Source organism: Canis lupus, chromosome 37 (genome assembly GCF_003254725.2).
Source record: "Canis lupus dingo isolate Sandy chromosome 37, ASM325472v2, whole genome shotgun sequence".
Lineage (NCBI taxonomy): Eukaryota > Metazoa > Chordata > Mammalia > Carnivora > Canidae > Canis > Canis lupus.
Window position 1 is genome coordinate 22,270,509 of NC_064279.1, and position 18,622 is coordinate 22,289,130.

Consider the following 18,622-nt stretch of genomic DNA (forward strand, 5'->3'; position numbering starts at 1 on the left):
ATTATCACACCAGAAATGTAAAACAGCTGTCATTAAAAACTAAGGGTTCTAATGGGTAAAATAGACAACATGCAAGAACAGAGGAGTGACACAAGCAGAGAAATGGAAATCCTAACAAGGAGCTAAAAAGAAATACTAGAGATAAAAAAACAAAAACAAAAACGCCCCATTGTAACAAAAATGAAGAATACCTTTGATGGGCTTATTAGTAGACTGGATACAGCTGAGGAAAGAATCTCTGAGCTAGAGGATATATAACAGACTATTTGAAAACTGAAAAACAAAGACAACAAAGATTGAAAATATTTGAAAACTGAAAAACAAAGACAACAAAGATTGAAAACTTTAGAATAGAATATCCAAGGACTGTGGAACAGCTGGAAAATATATCATACATGTAATGGGAATACTAGAAGGAGAAAAAAAGAAAGAAGCAGAAGAAATATTTGAAGCAAAAATGGAGAATTTCCCCCAAATTAATGTCAGACACCAAAACATAAATTCAGGAAACTCACAGAATAGCATGTAGGATAAATGCAAAAAGAAAACAAAACAAAAAGCAATAACATAGGCATATCATTTCAAACCACAGAAAACCAAAGATTAGAAAATAACCTGAATGAAACCAGAAAGGGGGGGGGAACCCTTACCTATAGAAGAACAAAAAATTATACCTAGCTTCTCAAAAATCATGCAAGTATAGAATAGGATGAAATATTTAAAATATTGAGAGAAAAAAACCACAAATCCAAAATCCTGTAGCCTGTGAAATTATCTTTCAAAAGCGAAAGAGAAATAAAACCTTTCTCAAACAAAAATTAAGGGAATTGTTGCCAGGAGACCTGCTTTGCAAGAAATATTAAAAGCTCTTTAGAGAGAAGAAAGTAATATAAGTCAAAAACTTAAATCTGCCTAAATAAGAAAGACTAGTGAAGAAGGAATAAAGATTTTTATTTTTCTTATTCTTAATTGATCTAACCGATAAGTTTGCTCAAAAGATAACATCAATAATGTATTTAATTATGTATATTCGTATATATGTATATGCCATGTATGTTCATATATATGTGAAATGGGTGTCACATCAGCAATGATACAGGGATGAGGAGGATGAATTATAAGGAATTCACACTACATATAAACTGGCATAGAGTTATTAGCTATAAATGAATATTGCAAACTCTAAGGCAACCACTAAAAAATGTAAAACCAAAAGTATAACTGATATGCTAAGAAAGGGAAGAAAACCCATCATTATTTGTATGATGAAATATTATAAGGCAGTTAAAATACATAAACTGTAATTCTGTGCACCAATATGCATATGAAAGTGACCATGGGCAAATTACTTAATCTTTTTGTCCCTCAGTTTCTTCATCAAAGAATGTTAAAAATAGTAAACGGTCTCATGGGGTTGTTGTGGAAATTAAATGAGTGGAGATATGTAAAGTGCTTAAAACAGCCTGGTACATAATGAGCTCTTAAGAAGTGTTTGATCCTGCTACAATATGCCTGAAAACAATATTGCATAAGAAAAGCAAGTAGCAGAAGTACACCAAGAATCATTCAGTCTTTCTATATTCTGGGCAGATATTAATCATCAGGATTTCGAATGAAAAATTCAAATCTTAGGAATTCCTTCAAAGCATGATTTATTCTGTTTTTCATAAAACTTTTTTTATAAGTTTTTAAAATAATTAGGATCCACAAAAATAACAGGGAGTCAGTTTTATGTGATAGGGTTATGTTAAATATTTTAGAGATATCTTATGAAAAATAGCAATAATAATAAGCATATTATTATTAACTCTTTTCAAGTGACACAAATATATTTTAATGATATATAAAGTAATCTCTACTTTATATAGGTATCAGATCATAGAAAATATATTAAAAGGCAGCATGCCCACATTAATTAAGATCCCACATGTAGAAAAATTGCTTTCATTTTCTATTAACACTAGCCAAATTCTAAAGGTATGTACAAGACATGGTCTTCAAGTTGGATGTTAAGATACATAATGCAAAATGTGAACAAATTTCCTTTGCTTAAAAATATTTATGTGTTTTGCAGTAAACTATAATTTACAATGAACATTCAAACATTGGGAAATGTCAAGGAGCATTATTGGGTAGTATTCAGGTAACATAATGTTTGAATCTCCTAGCAAAGTGAGAGCACTACACAGACTCAGGGGCCGAAATTGCCAGTTAAAGGACTTATTGTGCTTCTCAAACTTGTTGTTTCTTGGGACATCACTCCTAAGATTTGTCTAAAGTATATAGTGCATATAATCTTGTAAATATTCCTCTTACGTGTAAGAATGACTCACCCTTAGCAGCAGACAGAGCCATGAGCATACACTCGTATATGGCCACCGTCACAAGCAAGACTATCCAAGCAGACGGTGACCATATACTTTACTGACCTGGTATCTGAAGGTAGTAAGTGTAACCTTCAACTCCACTTGTCAGTATTTCTGCTTTCGACTTGACATGAATGGATTCCTTCCAATCGGCAATGTCTCTGTGTTGATCACCAAGCTTTAATTACTGCAAGATAATTATATTTTCCCATTTTCCCAGTTTCTCAACTGATTTTTCTCAAGATGTGGGATTTGAAAAAATATACAAATGTCGCAAGAAACATTAAGAAGGAATTCCCACATAGAAACCATAATATACACTATAAAAGGTGGATTCTAGAAATACCCTATTCCTGACTGTGATTTTAGCTAAGAAGTGGTGGGGTGATGAGTATATAAAGACAAATAAAAGGAGCTCAAATTGTATCTGCAACGTGCTATTTCTTTTATGAAAAACTCAAAGCAAAAATGATAAAATTATGCCATTCATTCTAGTGGAGGGTATGTGTGTGTTTGATAAATTATTTTACTTCCCTGGGTTTTTTAAATGTTTCCAAAGGAATTGTTAATGCTGATTCCTGGGCCTTCCTGCCAGAGATTCTGCTTCCTTGGGTACTGGATAGAGACTAGGAATCTTCATCTTTACTAGAGGATGATGGAGCAGATTGCACTACACCAAACTTGGGCGAATGATGACCAAGTCCAGAGAAACCCACATGCCAACTGGAAGTACCAGTAAAAAATCCTAAATAGTGGCCAAGCAGGATTTGCAAATTACATCCAAGGGCCAGAGGAGCAAACCGCAGCAGCAGGAACAGCTGGGTGCCTTTGCCTCCCAATCCTCATGACAGAGCGCCACGTGGATGCCTTTCACAGCTGAGGTAGATTGAAGGTGCCTTGTCTCTGCTAGCTCCCACCCACCAGTAGGCACTGGTTTCAATAAAAACACAGCGGGGTGGGAGGTGAAAAAAAAAGGCAGAAGACAAAGCTCTATACTAAAGGGATAATATTTTAAGAATTTCTAAAGTCCTGGGATATCTGGATGGCTCAGTGGTTGAGCGTCTGCCTTGGGCTTAGGGCGTGATCCCAGGATCCTGGGATTGAGTCTCACATCAGCTCCCTGCAGGGAGCCTGCTTCTCCCTCTGCCTGTGTCTCTGCCTCTCCCTCTGTGTGTGTCTCTCATGAATAAATAAATAAAATCTTAAAAAAAAAATTCCAAATTCCTTTATGAAAAGGACAATTTCAAGCCACATTTGTACATTTAACTTTCTTTAATGTACTTAAAAGGCACCATCTGACCTCACTGTGTTTCTTCTAAGTCTTTTCATAGCACTTTATGCTTTCTGATTGCTTTGCAATCATGAACCAGTTAATGATTAAATTACTAGTTTCAAACCCTCATTAGAAAGCAGTAATATCAACGCCCTTGTTTCTCTTGATGGCTTGATTTTTAAAAATTTTAACTCAGTACCATTAGTTAGTCCGTATGCTAATATTTGAGAAATATTTATGCCATGAGAAATTTATGTATGTTTTATGCTACTTCAAAGTGCAACAAGAAGCAAGTTTTAGGGCTTATGATGATTAAGAGAAAATGAATCCATTCCCCTGAATTCTAAAACCAATGTGTGTTCTCTCTTCATCCTCTTTATAGAAAAATGGGCTTTTAATTTAAGGGAAAAAAGTGGGGGGGCATAGCCACCTGGAGTTCTGTGTTCAAGTTCTTAGAAAAATCCTGGTTTCTGCACCAATCCTTTGACTTTCAACAACTGAGCCTCTGCAAGCTTGGCAAACTTGACTTAAGCTTCTGACTTGGGCACCCAGACTTTTCTCTTTCCTCCCATCTCATAGCTGATGCCAAACTGAAGGAGTCATCTCCGGCCCAAATGCTACTGACAAGGCTCATTGTCATCCTGGTCAAAGCAACACCAGCGTGGACATTATTTGAATATTTATCCAAATGCCATGGAGTGAGTGGGATGCCATCTGTACAGGGTGTTTCACAGACTGTTGCTGTGACTTCGGCATTTAAACCACACCACAAGCTGCTATTATGACATAATAGGGCTATACCAGTGATATATGCAAACTTACCATTATAAAAAAATAAAACCTTTTTTTTCAAACTGTTTCATGATTCCAGGTGATAAAGATATCTATCTACCTAAGAGTACCTGGAATATGCCCTTCCCACTTTCCACTTAAACTCAGTGTTTACAAGTAACACTTACAGTTCAAATTATTGGATAGCCCTGTGTCAGAATCCGAGCAGTCTCTGCCCTAACTCTAAGGCCTGTGGACTGAAGAAAATCACTCCAGGCTTGGCCTCATGAATCACAAGAGCATGTCAATTTCCCTTGCTCTCTGTTCCCTGACTCTAGAGCTCTACAGTGTGTGCCAACCAAAACCCTGGGCAACCACCCGTCACCTGCATGAGACTATGGTTATTCAAGACAAACAAAGCACTATATGCATGACTCTGTCCTCACCCTCATCTTTGTGCATCAGAAGACAGTGCATTCTAGAGTGCAACCAGGAAGCCGCAAATGTGGTTGTGAAAGGTCAGTGAGGACAGCCTTGGACATAGCCACCGTGACTATTTACAAGAAAAGTGCTCTACATGGAGGTGGAGAAAGGGAAAGGCTGCTAGCAGCCCTCACTAGAAAATACTATTATTTAGCCTATTGTTATGAAATATTTAAGAAAAAAAGAAATCAGTAGGAAAAGATGGACTGCATAAAGCAGAATTAAAGTGCCCACATGTATTATTGCTTTAATTTTCATCACAACCACAGGAGTTAAGCATTGTGAGCTGGAAAAGTTCATTTTTCTTCTAAAGTACAGTGGGATCTAGTTCCCAAGCATTTTGGAATCATTGATTAAGCTAGCACATATTTACTGCCTACATGGTCCTGTAGCAAATACCAAGCCAGATCAGAGACAGATGGTATGCGTATCACTACAAGTCAAGCTCCCTGAAATCACAAATGACCAAAAGGCAAGTGACAAAGACATAAGTAACCTAAGAGAAGGGAAAATAAAGTGTTATGACCATGCAGACGAGGAAAGAGGGTACTTCAAGGGGAGGGAATTATGAACTTTGAGCTTCCTACCAGGAATAAGTAGATGTGAAGAAGAGCATACCAAGCCAAGGCATTGACAAAAGCCATGCCAGGATCAAATAAGGAATAAAGATTAAAATTAAGAGATAGAGCGAGGGCATAGATATGGAGGGCCTTGAATGCTCAACTAAGGAGTACTTCTTAGAGGAAAAAAAAACCTACAGATGTTTTCCACATAGAAAGGCACTGGTGATTCTTGAAGTATAGAGTTGAAGTATCAGAGCTATGCTTCAAGAGTCAATAGAAAATAGACTCTAAATTGGATGGGAAGGGATGATTGAAGGAAAGTAGAGGGGAAAAAGCCTATTGAAATAGCCCAAATGAGATTTAAGAAAGCCTGATTTGGCATTATGTTTTACAGACTAGGAAACTGAAGGACCCAGAAATTAAGTAACATATCAAAGTCCCACAAGTGGTTAGTGAAAGAGTCATGATCCATGTCTGAGAAATCTAGTTCCAGAGTCCATACTCTTAACCATTGTGCTGTAGGACTTCTCAGTATTAAGACTTTTCAATAATATACTGTCCTTGCCAGCCATTCCTAAAGTGAAGGGCGTAACCATAGCATGACATGACATTTAATAAACAAATACTTAAAGTACAAATAAAAGTAAAAATAAAAATATGAGCAACCTAAAAATTCTATGATAGGCAATAATTTGGGCATCAATTATGAAATACATATAGAGAGAGAGACAACATGGACAGTAAAATGTTTGAAAGAATATTTACTGGTATAGAAATAGTTTCTATGAAACTATTATGTGTTAAGTGAAAAAATCAGATTACCAACCTACATTTCTATGTGCTTAGAATAAACATGAGAATGATTTATGCAAAAATATGTGCAGTTTTTCTTATTTATCTTGAAGGGAAGTTTGGAATTATTTTTATTATCTTTATTTTTCTGCATTTTATGATTTTTCTGCTTCCTTCTATAATAAAACTGGACCATCTTCTAGTGCTAAATAATTAATTTGCCCAGCTTTTTCACCTCTTGTACATATTTCTCAGGTAGACAGAGCCTCACAGCTTCATGTTTAGTTTCTTTAACAGATTTGAGCACTAAGCAAGTATCAGACCCTGTGTTAAGCACTAGAGTTACAACTGTGAATAACACAAATAGAGAATCATGAACCTCACAGCCTAGTAGAGAACAGGATATTGAGCAAGTAAATTAAAATGTGGTAGGATAGCCATGAGTATAAAGAAGGACTGGCTAAGGAAGGAGGTTTAGAATGAAAACTAGGTGTTAAGTGTAGTGGTAAAATTATCCCCGGATGAGCATTCATGAAGAGAAGAAGTAGTATGGAGGTGGTGAAAAAAGATAAGGATTCTGGGAAGACAATGGAGATCCTAGCCAGTGTACGTGGTGAAGCATCTTGGAGACACCTTAATGATGGTAACATTTGTCCTGAAGGCAATGGGGAGCCACTGTTGTCCTGTAGAGGCTGGTCTGCAGAAGGTCAAGAGAGGTTGCTAGGGGACGAGTTGGGAGGTTTTTCTAGAAAGGTTGGTGACTTGAACCAGGAGAGCATAAATAGTTAAAGAGAAAAGCAGAATAATCAGGAGTATTTAAGAAGTAGAATCAGCAGGACTTGAATGGATAAGGTTGGTTGGTGGGGGTAAGTAAACTGTCGAGATGATTCCCTGATGTCTAACTTGATCAACCGGATAGACAGGTAATTTACGGAGATAGAAGTCACTAGAAGAGGAAGAGGCTGGCAAAGAATGAAACACAAACTTTACCTCTAAAATCTAAACTCACTTAAAATTCTGAAGTAATGTCTACACTTCCTAATGAAAAGTTAAACTGGCAGAATGAGTAACTGATCTACAGCATAATTTTCAGGGACCTGGGGATGACTGATTAGCTTAGCTTTCATAAGACCATTAGGAAGACATCTAGTCCTCCTGACAGTTGGAATTTGAAAAGAAATACAAAATTCCAACCACTTAAATAAACAATGACTTAAGCAAAGCATAGCATCATTTTATCAACCAGAGAGCCATCCAGACAGACAGGTGCCTCTTTCTGGATGGGTTCTACCTGGAATCTGGAGGTATGCATCCTAACTCAATGACAATTGCATGGTGCACCACGTGCTTTCCAGAGCATGGTAACAATGCCATTGCTTCAAGATGGAATCTGTTTTTATTTTCTTAGGAGTTTGAAAGATAGTGTTTTCAAGTCATTTTATGATGCTTTTTTCAAAATCAACATTTTTGTGATCTCATTGACTTAGGGGTTCTTCATCAGCACCATTCAGGGATGCCAATGACTGATTCGATACCTAGATAGTACCTCATAATTACCAAACACGCAAATCAGGAAGACCATATGGGTGAGAGCAAAGCTTGGAAAATTAAAATGCCTACAGGGGTAAGGCAAGCTATTTGGTGATTAAAGTAGGCTGGATATAGGGGGAAAAAAACTTGCAAGCAATGCTAAATGATAATATATTGCTGCAGAATTGGTAAACATTAAGGAGTGGTGGGACTAGAGCATTATGGAGTGTCCATGCCCTATCCAAAAAAAAAAAAGTGTATCAGCTGATTATTGCCATGCAGGAATATGGACCTGGAGTTTCCAGCTCTTTTTTGTTTTATCTTACATTTTTATGTGAGCCTCTTGGTTCATACATATTATCAATTTATTCAACTTTGAAAATGTATAAGCCAAATACAACAATCCTATCATAGGCTATCAAATTGTAACTGTGATAGGGAAAAAAGCAACTTTGCCAGTATTTCTCAGTCACACCTTGGTTAAAAGAGGTAGTCACTTCTGATTTTGAATATTCTTACTATCTGGCATTCTCATATAGAAAGAAGTCATGAATTCTTTGCCCACCTGCCCCTGATAGAAGGAGATGCTGGACAAACTAAAACTTTGGAGCATATTATGTTGTAAGACAAGAGGCAGAAAAATACCTGTGGCATTGTCAATTTCTGTAGATGAATTCCAAGTGAACCAAATCCATTTTTCAAATTATTTTTCAATATTTGTTAGGCAATAGCTCAAGACAAGACAAAATACAAAATGTGGTCCCTGCCCAGGGGGCATGAAGTCTACACAAGGAAGACAAAACATTCCAGAAATAAAAGCGCCAGCTGAGAAGGAGACATAATTAATGAAATAGTGCCAAGATTGTTGTCTTGCTGCAATTACCAGGTGTTTTCTGATACTTCAACACAGACTGATGACTCATGGTGAAGGGGACAGACCAGGGACTCACACACTTTGAGTTCTACTTGGAACTGAAATGGAGTGTGAAACTCTCATATGCTGCAGTGACTCGTTCTGTCAACAAAATGCAGCAAGTAAAACTAACTGATTTGCAAAGCACTGTAATAGTCTCTAATGATAGTCATTCTGCAATTACACAATTGCCTTGACCCTTACAGGAAATTAATAGCATTAAAGTGACTTACCTCTTCCAGATTCACCCCAATTTATTTTCTTAAAGGACTTCATTATTGTTGTCTAACTTTTTAAAAAGACTTTAATAAAGGATTAGGGGAAATAAATGTGAAACATACACTGTAATCAACAGAATATGACCCCAATTTTGTTTTTACGAAAAGTATGTAGGCAAAGAAAAAGCCTGATAAGAAAGAAACCAAGATGCACGGATTATCTTTGGGTGGTTGGTATCTCAGGTGATTGACAATGTAACAGCAAGCAAAAACCAACCATGTTTTCTCTGTATTGCTTCTAGGAATCCACTCTATGAGTTTGGAATTTCATAGAGTTCCCATAATTTTTTCTAGTAACTCTTAAATAACAGAGGAACAGTTTCTTGCTCTGGACAAAATGTCCAGTCCAGCCTAAGAATCACACAACTCCAGTCAGGTGTAATATTAAAACTCCAAATTCTTATCCAACATTCTCTCTATATATAATGACCAGTAATTCTTATCTTACTTTAGCTCAAATCCTGCATGATGGAAAAGGATTGGCAGCCCAGCTTCTTCTCTCTTTGCATCCTCCACAACCTGGCTGCTGAAGTGGGTGACTTGAAAGTGGGCTGAGAGTGAAGGGTGAGGAGATGTAAAGGTACAGAGAAGGTTTTTTCCCAATGACTTACCTGTAATCAGGTGATGAGGCCCTCTGGAAATGGCAGCCCAGAACTGACTCTTTCTTTCATAGAGATCTTTGCAAATTCCTCAGATATTCATCCCTGAGTACCTCTGACTATAGCTCTCTCTCAAATCCTCAAAATTTCTCCTCCAACCCATTTCTGACACGGCCATGGCCCTGAACTTCGAGCACTCCACAACTGGGTTGGAGTCATATTGTCCTTTCAGATGGAGTCTGGATAATCTATTTCAATATAATCCCAAGCTACTCCTTTCAATGTGGTCTGGTCTCCAAGAAAGAAACATCTTCATCCCACTGTCAAAGGAAGTGCAGCTCGCTCCCAGTGTCTCTGGTCAGTCTTAGAATTTCTCTGGGAAATAATCAGGCCCCAGTTCTGAGCTCACCAAATTCCAGGGGATGACTGTCAAGTCCTCCACATAAGTTTTCTGATGCCCCTGGTCTCACTTAGCTACAGTGAAGAAAAAGCAACTCAGTTCTTCTATGCTGTCGACATGAAAGATCACTCTGGATTAACGCTGCTGACTGATTCCTCCAACTCCTAGTAGGTCCATATCTCACTTTGGACTGTAGGGTATGAAACCTTTTGGGGTTTTTGTTTTTGTTTTAAGATTTTATTTATTTATCCATGAGAGACACACACAAAGAGAGAAAGGCAGAGACACAGGCAGAGGGAGGAGAAGCAGGCTCCATGCAGGGAGCCCAACATGGGACTTGATCCCAGGTCTCCAGGATCACACCCTGGGCCGAAGGCAGGTGCCAAACCTCTGAGCCACCCAGGCGTCCCAAACCTTTTGAATTGTTCTTAGCCTTACAAGATTCTGCTGAAACTCAATGATAAAAAAAAAAAACAAGGGGGGGGGGAGTACTGTTTTACGTATTGTTGCATTATTTTCTTTTGCACATTTCCTCCTTTTTCAACTTTCCTACATTATTTCATATTAGTTCTTTGACTATAAGAAAAAAAGAAGTATTTTTTCTTAAGAATATCCAGTCCTAACTCTGTGGAAACAGTTTGGAAGCAGTTGCATATATCCATTCAACAAAAATTTTAAATATTATTTTTCATTAAAATCATAGAATCTTTAAATTTGTAACTATAGAAATACAAGCTTCTTTTAAAATTTTACTACATGTACAGCCAGAACAAACCATCCCTATGTCACCATGCCTACATCAATGCCATTCTTCCTCTCTCCCCATTAATATGTCCTGTAGTAATATAAAAGAGCCATGGTGATAAAGTCAAAGGCTAAGGAAAGATTATAAGGCTACTCAGAAAATGTTTCCAAGAATAGCATATCACTAGTGAAATCATCATTATCCAGAGACTTAATCACAGCTCTTCAGTTTAGAAATTCAACATAATTAGAGAGGGCCAGAATTTATTGGATGTGGAATAACCAAACAAAATCATCTAAGAGTGGCATATATGATATAGATGTAATGGGTCCAAATCTCAGATCATAAACCTAGTTGTTCAAGAAATGTTGCTTTCTTTATTCTTTCCTACCTTCTACTTTGAAACTTTATGTTGCTGAGTGGAGAAATTTTATATTGGTCATTTCGTGGTCATCTGTGGATTTTAGGATTCCTTTATTGATTCAGGCTATCCACACAGGGTGGGGGTGGATGGCTGATACAACTCTGGGGAAAGGCAATCTGGTCTTCCACTATCCTTGATAAAACATTCCGCTCCCCAGAAACAAAAACAAAAACACCTTCCCTGCCTCTTTCTCAGCAAGCTCCCACCCACCACCTCAAGCACTCACAGGTTGTCATTAATAGAAGTTGGCAGCTACCCCAATGGAATCACTCTAAAAAATAGCCTAGAGCCAACCTGTGTAAGAAAAAAAAAAGTATAAACAAATAAATCAGAGGGGCAAGAGGCAGAGCAGAAAAAGTAGGGAAAATGTGATAAGAAGTTTAAAATTTATTCCACTGCCTGTGATTTCAAAAGCCATGATAAACTACTTTACTATTTTCTAGCTTTGGAATCATCCATGTGGATTTAGGGGCTAGCACCAAGAAAGAGCTCATAATCCCCCAAAAAGACAGTGCAGTGTTAACTATGGGCAACTCATCTTCAAGAAAATAACTGAGCTAGTAGAGGGTGATTTAATAAATTATAGCACTAAATGGTACTTCTGTGGCCTGGGGAAGTTAATTCTTTTTTTTTTTTTAAGTTCAATAGGCAGCCACCATATAGCTACCCTGGTGGAATCTAACCCAGAAAAATGTTGGGTCCAATTCTTTACCAGCACATACTTATTACAAGCCTACAATGGAAAACAGAGTCAGTTCAGAGACAGAATGTGTTTATGGCTGGGCTCCCAGAGAGCACAAATAACCACAATACACTTGAAAGGTAGCAAGTGGCCAAGAGAAGAAAAGATGGAGTGTTATGGGATCTGAGAGGAAGGTATAGTATTTCAAGAAACAGAATTGGGAACAGCTTCCTAGGGGTTTGAGTTGAATCCTAAATGACAAGGATATGGATGTGTAGAGGGGATGAAGAAGGGCAGTGTAGGGCACTGGCATGAGTAGAGGTAAAAAGCAGGACAGGAAAGGATTGTAGAAGGAAGAATAAGTTTGGAAAGATAGGCTGGGGAACAGACAAGGAGGCGTTGAAAAGCCACTTAAAGACTTCGGAGGATTTTTTTGTGTTTGTTTTTTAATTTATTTTGTTTTCATATGCTAGGGATGCATAGGCACTTGTGATTATTGAGAAAGGGACTGCAAATATTAGAGCTGTGTTTGAGAAAACAATTAAAACGAGATTGTAAAAAAGATTTGGGGGTGGGACTGGAGACAGTGAAAAACCAGAGTCTATCAATATGGTCCCATAACATCCTCAGAAAGCTTCACCTGGGACTAGGTCACCCTGTTTCTTTGCCAATCCCAGAATCCACCATTTACTACAAGGGCACATCCCCAGAGGTAAGCACATTTAACTTATGGAAACTCCTCCAGATACATGTAGATATAGGGAACATGAGTCACTAGATTGGTAGATTTACAGATAGAGAAATATATATGGCCAGGTAAACTTTTCACTTGGAATGATCCTTTCATCCATTCATTATCTGAAATAAATTCTTATGCTCTTTGTTATCTTGAAATTTTGTCGTTGTTGCTCTTATATCTCACAGAGGCATCTCAAGGTTAAAATTTACACCGAAACCGTTTAGCTATCTCTTGGACCACATTACTGTCCTTATTTAATTAGTTATAATATGTATATAGGACATTTGCTGCAAGGGAGCTGGCAGGCTTGTCAACCTCCAGGAAGTAGGTAGGAGCTACTTTTAATCTCAGGGCTCAGATTCATAAATGCAGGCATCAAGCAGTTCATAATGAGCTCAAGGTCACCTGGTCCATGAGACACAGGTCCAGACATCAAAGTCTGGATTCTGTAGGCTGAAACTTTTACATAAGGATGGAAATCTCTTCACAGAATGCTTAGTCGCACAGATCTGGACCCAAGAGCCTAGTTCCACCTCTTCAGTTTACAAACACTGAAGCCAAAGCTGTTGAGAGGTTTTATGGCTTGTGTGGGTCATGTGGTCAGTTAATGACTGATCTAGATAGTTCTTTCCATTGTTTTAAAACAGGAAAGAGTACAGAAGTTCCCTCATATTGGGGAGAAGAGGTATTAAGGGATGCTCTTCGAAATTTAAAAAAAAAAAAAGTTAATTAAAAACAAACCCTTATTAAGTCAAAAATTAAAGTTCATTAAAATGAAGAAAGATAGCCTATTTTGACTTGATGAAAATGACTTAATGGTGAATTTTGTTTTTTTTTAAACTCAGTGTCTATTACTTCAATGAGTTTTTAAATTAAGTTATTAAGTCAATACATGTTTTATGATTTTTAATTAGCTTCACTTTTTAAACATTGCATCAAGCTTTGCTACACATTAGAAACAGACTCTGTCAATGTGCCAAAGGATTCTAAAGTTTTTAAAGTGTAGGGGCATTTGGGGCGATTGTGTGTATAGGGGTTTGAAAAGTCATACTTGAAAATATTACCAATGGATGGTAGGATTTCAGATCATTTGTATTTACCTTTTTCTTATCTGTGCTTGCTTATATTCTCAGTTTTCTTTTTTTTTTTTATTCTCGGTTTTCTACCATAAATATATATTTCTTATACAATGCAAAAACGATCTTGCCAGTGTAAACAGTTATTTCTTGTATTTGAAAAGCAAGCTATTTGCTGGTCGTGGTAGATACTGTGTGTGGCTTCCCTGCTTAATAGCCATGCCAGCCTCTTTCAAGTACATCTGCCTACGGTGTAGGGTTTGGAAAGCTGAACATCGTATTTTTAGAGTCCTCTGCAGCCAGGGGTCCAGATGAGACTTAAGTTCTGCTAATCAGATGCCCTCAGATGAGGCTAGAACTTGAAAGTGAGGTGAATTGGGGGAGAGGCAGGTTGTGGGGTACAGATGGAGGCCAATCACAGAAGCCATGTGTTTCTGCGCTGTGTTCTCTCCAGCCTCCTGCCTCAGCAGGCTCTTGCAGCAGTTGTAGCAACTGCACTGGTGACAAGGGAGACAGTATGATTCTGGGACCAGGAACCGTTCCTGGGAATTTCACTTACCACCTGTTCCTTTGGCTTTTGCAATAATAATTTTTCTGATAATCTCTCATACATAGTAAAAACCCCATTCTGCTTAAAACCAGCTACGATAGTTCTATTGCTTGTAATTGAGCATTAACCCACGGTCACGTTCAAAATGTTCTTATATACCCTCTTTCCAATTCTTAACTTGACTCTTGCTTTTCTTCCTTTTGCAGTTACGACAATGATATCTGCCTGTTGCAAAAAAAGAAAAAAGAAAAAAAGGAAAAGGAATCAATGCAAAAGTTATACACTGAAAAAATGAAAATCTGTCCTCATGCTTCCCGCCCCTCAGCTTATATCCCAAAGCAAACCACTGTTAAATAGTTTATTTCACATCCTTCCAGATATTTTTTATGCCTATATAAAGTGAACACACAGAGAGGTGGGATTTTTTTTTTCATTTTTACAAAAATGACATGAAACCACATATACATAAATCCTGCAACTTTTCAAAAAATCTTTTTATGTTTGAGCTACCTGGTTCTTTTGAACTACTACTTATTATTCTATACTGTGGAGAAACCAAAATATATTTCAACTCTCTATGAATGGACATGTTAATGTTTATAAACAATGTTATAATAATCATCCTTTATTAGATATCTTTATGTGTACATTTTAATATTTCTCAAGATAAATTCTCAAATATAAATGTAAAACGTTTAAATGTTAAAAGATTGCATTTAACTATGTTTTTAAAGAATAAAGTCTGTTTTGCCTATTACTGTATCACTGCTGCTCAGAGCAGCATCTGCCATGTAGAAGGCACTAAATAAATATGTGTGAAATGAATGCCAAGTGACTGATTGAAAATAGATTAGGAAATGCATTAATGCAATTCACCACATGAACGGATTAAAGGAGAGAAAAAATAAATACATATGCAACCATTGTGATGGATGTCCCCACAAGTCAGGTAATACTCCACATCCATTCCTGATTTTAAAAAAAAACTATTCATCACAAAATAGAAGAAATATCATTAACCTGATAAAGGGACTTATCAGAAACCAACAGCAAAATATATTTCTAAATATTTATAAAAGAAAAGATAGTTATCACCTTCAAGGACTCAATTATGAATAAAAATAAGCTCACAGGCCTGAGATAGGAAAGGCAGCAAAAATATTAAAATGAGATATAAAATATTAAAGACCTATATGCTTCCACAAAGAAATGCAAAGCAGGTCTAATCAAAAAGCAAAATCATCACTCACACAAGTGCATGGAGTTTACTCTGAGGGAGTTCATCATACTGGGGCAGACTGGGTGGCGCAAATTTTAATATCTAAGAAACTACATGGTCAGACAAGAAAACATACTAAGGGAGCAGTGAGTAGCCTGCAGCTGTTCAACTTCCTCTCCAATACTCCTGGTCTCATCAGCAGAGACAAAACCTATTTCTTTCTTTTCCCTAATGCTCTGCTCTATCAGTTCTAAGTGCTTCTAATCCTCTAATTATGGTCATTTGTAGGATACGGACAGGCCAAAAACAAGACTCCTTTTAACTTGAAGAAACTCTAGAATGTAAATTCAAATTACAGAAAACCATCAAGTGTCCTCAAACTTGGAACATTACATAGCCATTTATTTTTTAAAAAACGATTTTATTTATTTATTTGAGAGAGAAAGAGAGAGAGAGAGCACACACAGGAGTGGAGGGGAAAGGGCAGAGGGAGAGGGAGTAGCAGTAGTGGAGTGAGCGGAGAGAGTCCACCCCCAGGGCTGAATCCCAGGACACTGATATCATGATCTGAGCCAAAGGAAGACACTTACCCGACTGAGCCGCCCAGGTGCCCTAATTATATAACCATTTTAAAACATATGCAATTTTATATATTCTTATAGGAGAAAAAAAGTAACCTAAGCTGCATTAAATGAAAAGCTAGGGTGCAGGTGTGTATTACCTGATTATATATGCAAACATTTTTCTTTCCTTCTAACAACTTTACTGAGATATAATATACATAAGTTTACCTATTTAAATTGTACGCTTCTGCTATTTAAGTGTATTTACAAAGTTGTACACCTATCACCATAATCTTATTATAGAATCTTTTCATTATCCCAAAATGTAAGTCTGCACCCGTTAATACTCGCTCACAATTCTCTCTCACCCAGACACAGGTAGACACTAAACTACTTTCTGTTTCTATAGATCTGCCTCTTCTGAACATCTGATATTAATGACATCATGTGATCTGTGCTCTTATGTGACTGGTTTCTTTCACTTAGGGTGTTTTCAGGGTTCATCCAGGCCTACCATATATCAGCACCACGTTTCCTTTTATGGCCCAATAATGTTCTATTGTATGGATATATTACATTCTATTTATCCAGCTGTCTGTTGATGGACGTCTGGATTTTTTCTACTTTCTGGTTGTTACAGATAAATATTCTATGAGCGTTAGTGTACAGGTTTCTGTGTAGACATATGTTTTTATTTCCCTTGAGTATATATCTAGAAGTAGAATTACTGGGTCATATGGTAACTCTATGTTTAACATTTTGCGGACCTGTCAGACTGCTTTCCAAAGTGGTTGCATTTTACGATCCCACCGGCACACATGAGTGTTCCAATTTCTCCACATCCTCACCAATATTTGCTCCTTTTATTCCCATCCTACTGAGTGTGAGGTGACGTCTCATTTCGGTCTTAATTGCATTTTCCTAATGACTAGGAAAGTTGAGCTTCTTTTCATGTGCTTATGAGCCACCCACATATTTTCTCCAGAGAAATGTCAGCTCAGATTCTTTGCCCATTTTTCAGTTGGGTCCTCTGACTTCTATTACTTGTGGTCATATATTCATATATTTTGAATACATGTCCCTAATCAGATACATGAACCGTAAATACCTTCTCCCATTCTGCAGGCCATCTTTTCACTACCTTGATGATGTCCTTTGAACCACAAAAGTCGTTCATTTTAAAGCACAATCTATCTCTTTTATGACTTCCACTTTAGGTGTCATATCTAAGAGATTGTTGCCAAACGCAAAGTTTTGTATACATTTTCTAAAGCACATAAAAACCCCTATGTAAGCATGTGTTTTTTTCTTTTCTAAAGATTCACAAAAATGTTAGTAGTGGTTAACTTTGTGAAGAAGGATAAGGGGAAGGAGAGAGAATTTTATGTTTTACATTATTCATGTGTATGGTGGAAATTATTTATTTATTTTTTAAATATGAGAAATTAGTCTTTTTTAAAATTTTTTTAAGATTTTATTTATTTATTCATAATAGACACAGAGAGAGAGAGAGAGAGAGAGGCAGAGACACTGGCAGAGCGAGAAGCAGGCTCCATGCAGGGAGCCCGACACGGTATTCAATCCTGGGTCTCCAGGATTGCGCCCTGGGCCAAGGGCAGGCACCAAACCGCTGCCACCACCCAGGGATCCCTGGTAGAAATATTTTATGATATTTATGTATCACTTCTATTTTAAAGACTTTTTTTAAAAAATCGAGATTGAATACTAATAAATAGCAATTGACTACTGTTGGCACTTTAGAAGGACTAATAAATGACAATCCTGTTCTTCTGCCTAAATTCAGAACTGACTGAGATACAGATACAGTAATTAGATAAATGGAAGTCATAATGTCAACCTGATTTCTAATAAAGCAGTGGCTTACTGTAAGAACCAACTGTTAAAACATCCTGCCCCAACCTTCCCCCTGGTTTATACCATGAAACAGCCTACCTAAGAACAAGTTTGAGTCGGGGGTCCTGGATGGGTGGCTCAGTTGGTTAAGCATCCAACTCTTGATTTCAGCTCAGGTCATGATCTCAGGGTTGTGAGATGGAGCCCTGCATCATACTCCATGGATGCATGGAGCCAGCTTAAGATTATCTTTCTCTCTCTCCTTCTGCTCCTTCCCCAACTCTCTCTCTAAAACAAACAAACAAACAAACAAACAAACAAACAAACAGAGGCACCTGGGTGGCTCAGTGGTTGAGCATCTGCCTTTGGTTCAAATCGTGATCCCGGGGTCATGGGATAGAGTCCCACATCGGGCTCCCTGTAAGGGAGCCTGCTTCTTCCTCTCCCTGTGTCTCTACCTCTCTCTGTGTGTCTCTAGTGAATAAATAAATAAAATCTCTTAAAAACAGAAGCAAAAAAACTGTGGCAAAGAGTTTGAATCTAAGAATGTATACACGTCATAAGGATCACTGCCTAGCACTCTTCAGGAGGAAAAATAGCAGCAAAAGAAAGCACCCTCCGTGCCTAAGAACTTTTTATATTAGTTTGACCTAATAGAAAGTTGTGAATTGATGCCTTTTATCTACCAAGTAGTTAGCTCATCCCACCCACATGGCAAAAATTAATGTTTGAGGTAAGAGGCTTCAATACTTAAGAAAAGCCCTCTCCATAAACTACAGAGAATCAGGAAAATAGGCATCTC

The 18,622-nt window shown here is 37.4% G+C and overlaps 1 long non-coding RNA gene across 1 annotated transcript in view; it reads right to left on the reverse strand.

The window, feature by feature from the left end:
- Positions 1–13,691: 13,691 nt before the first annotated feature.
- LOC112656718 (uncharacterized) overlaps positions 13,692–18,622 on the reverse strand; it is a 33,455-nt gene continuing 28,524 nt past the window's right edge. Inside the window, exon 2 of the long non-coding RNA XR_003134614.3 lies at positions 13,692–14,409. This is a non-coding gene — a long non-coding RNA (uncharacterized LOC112656718). The remainder of the gene's footprint in view (positions 14,410–18,622) is intronic.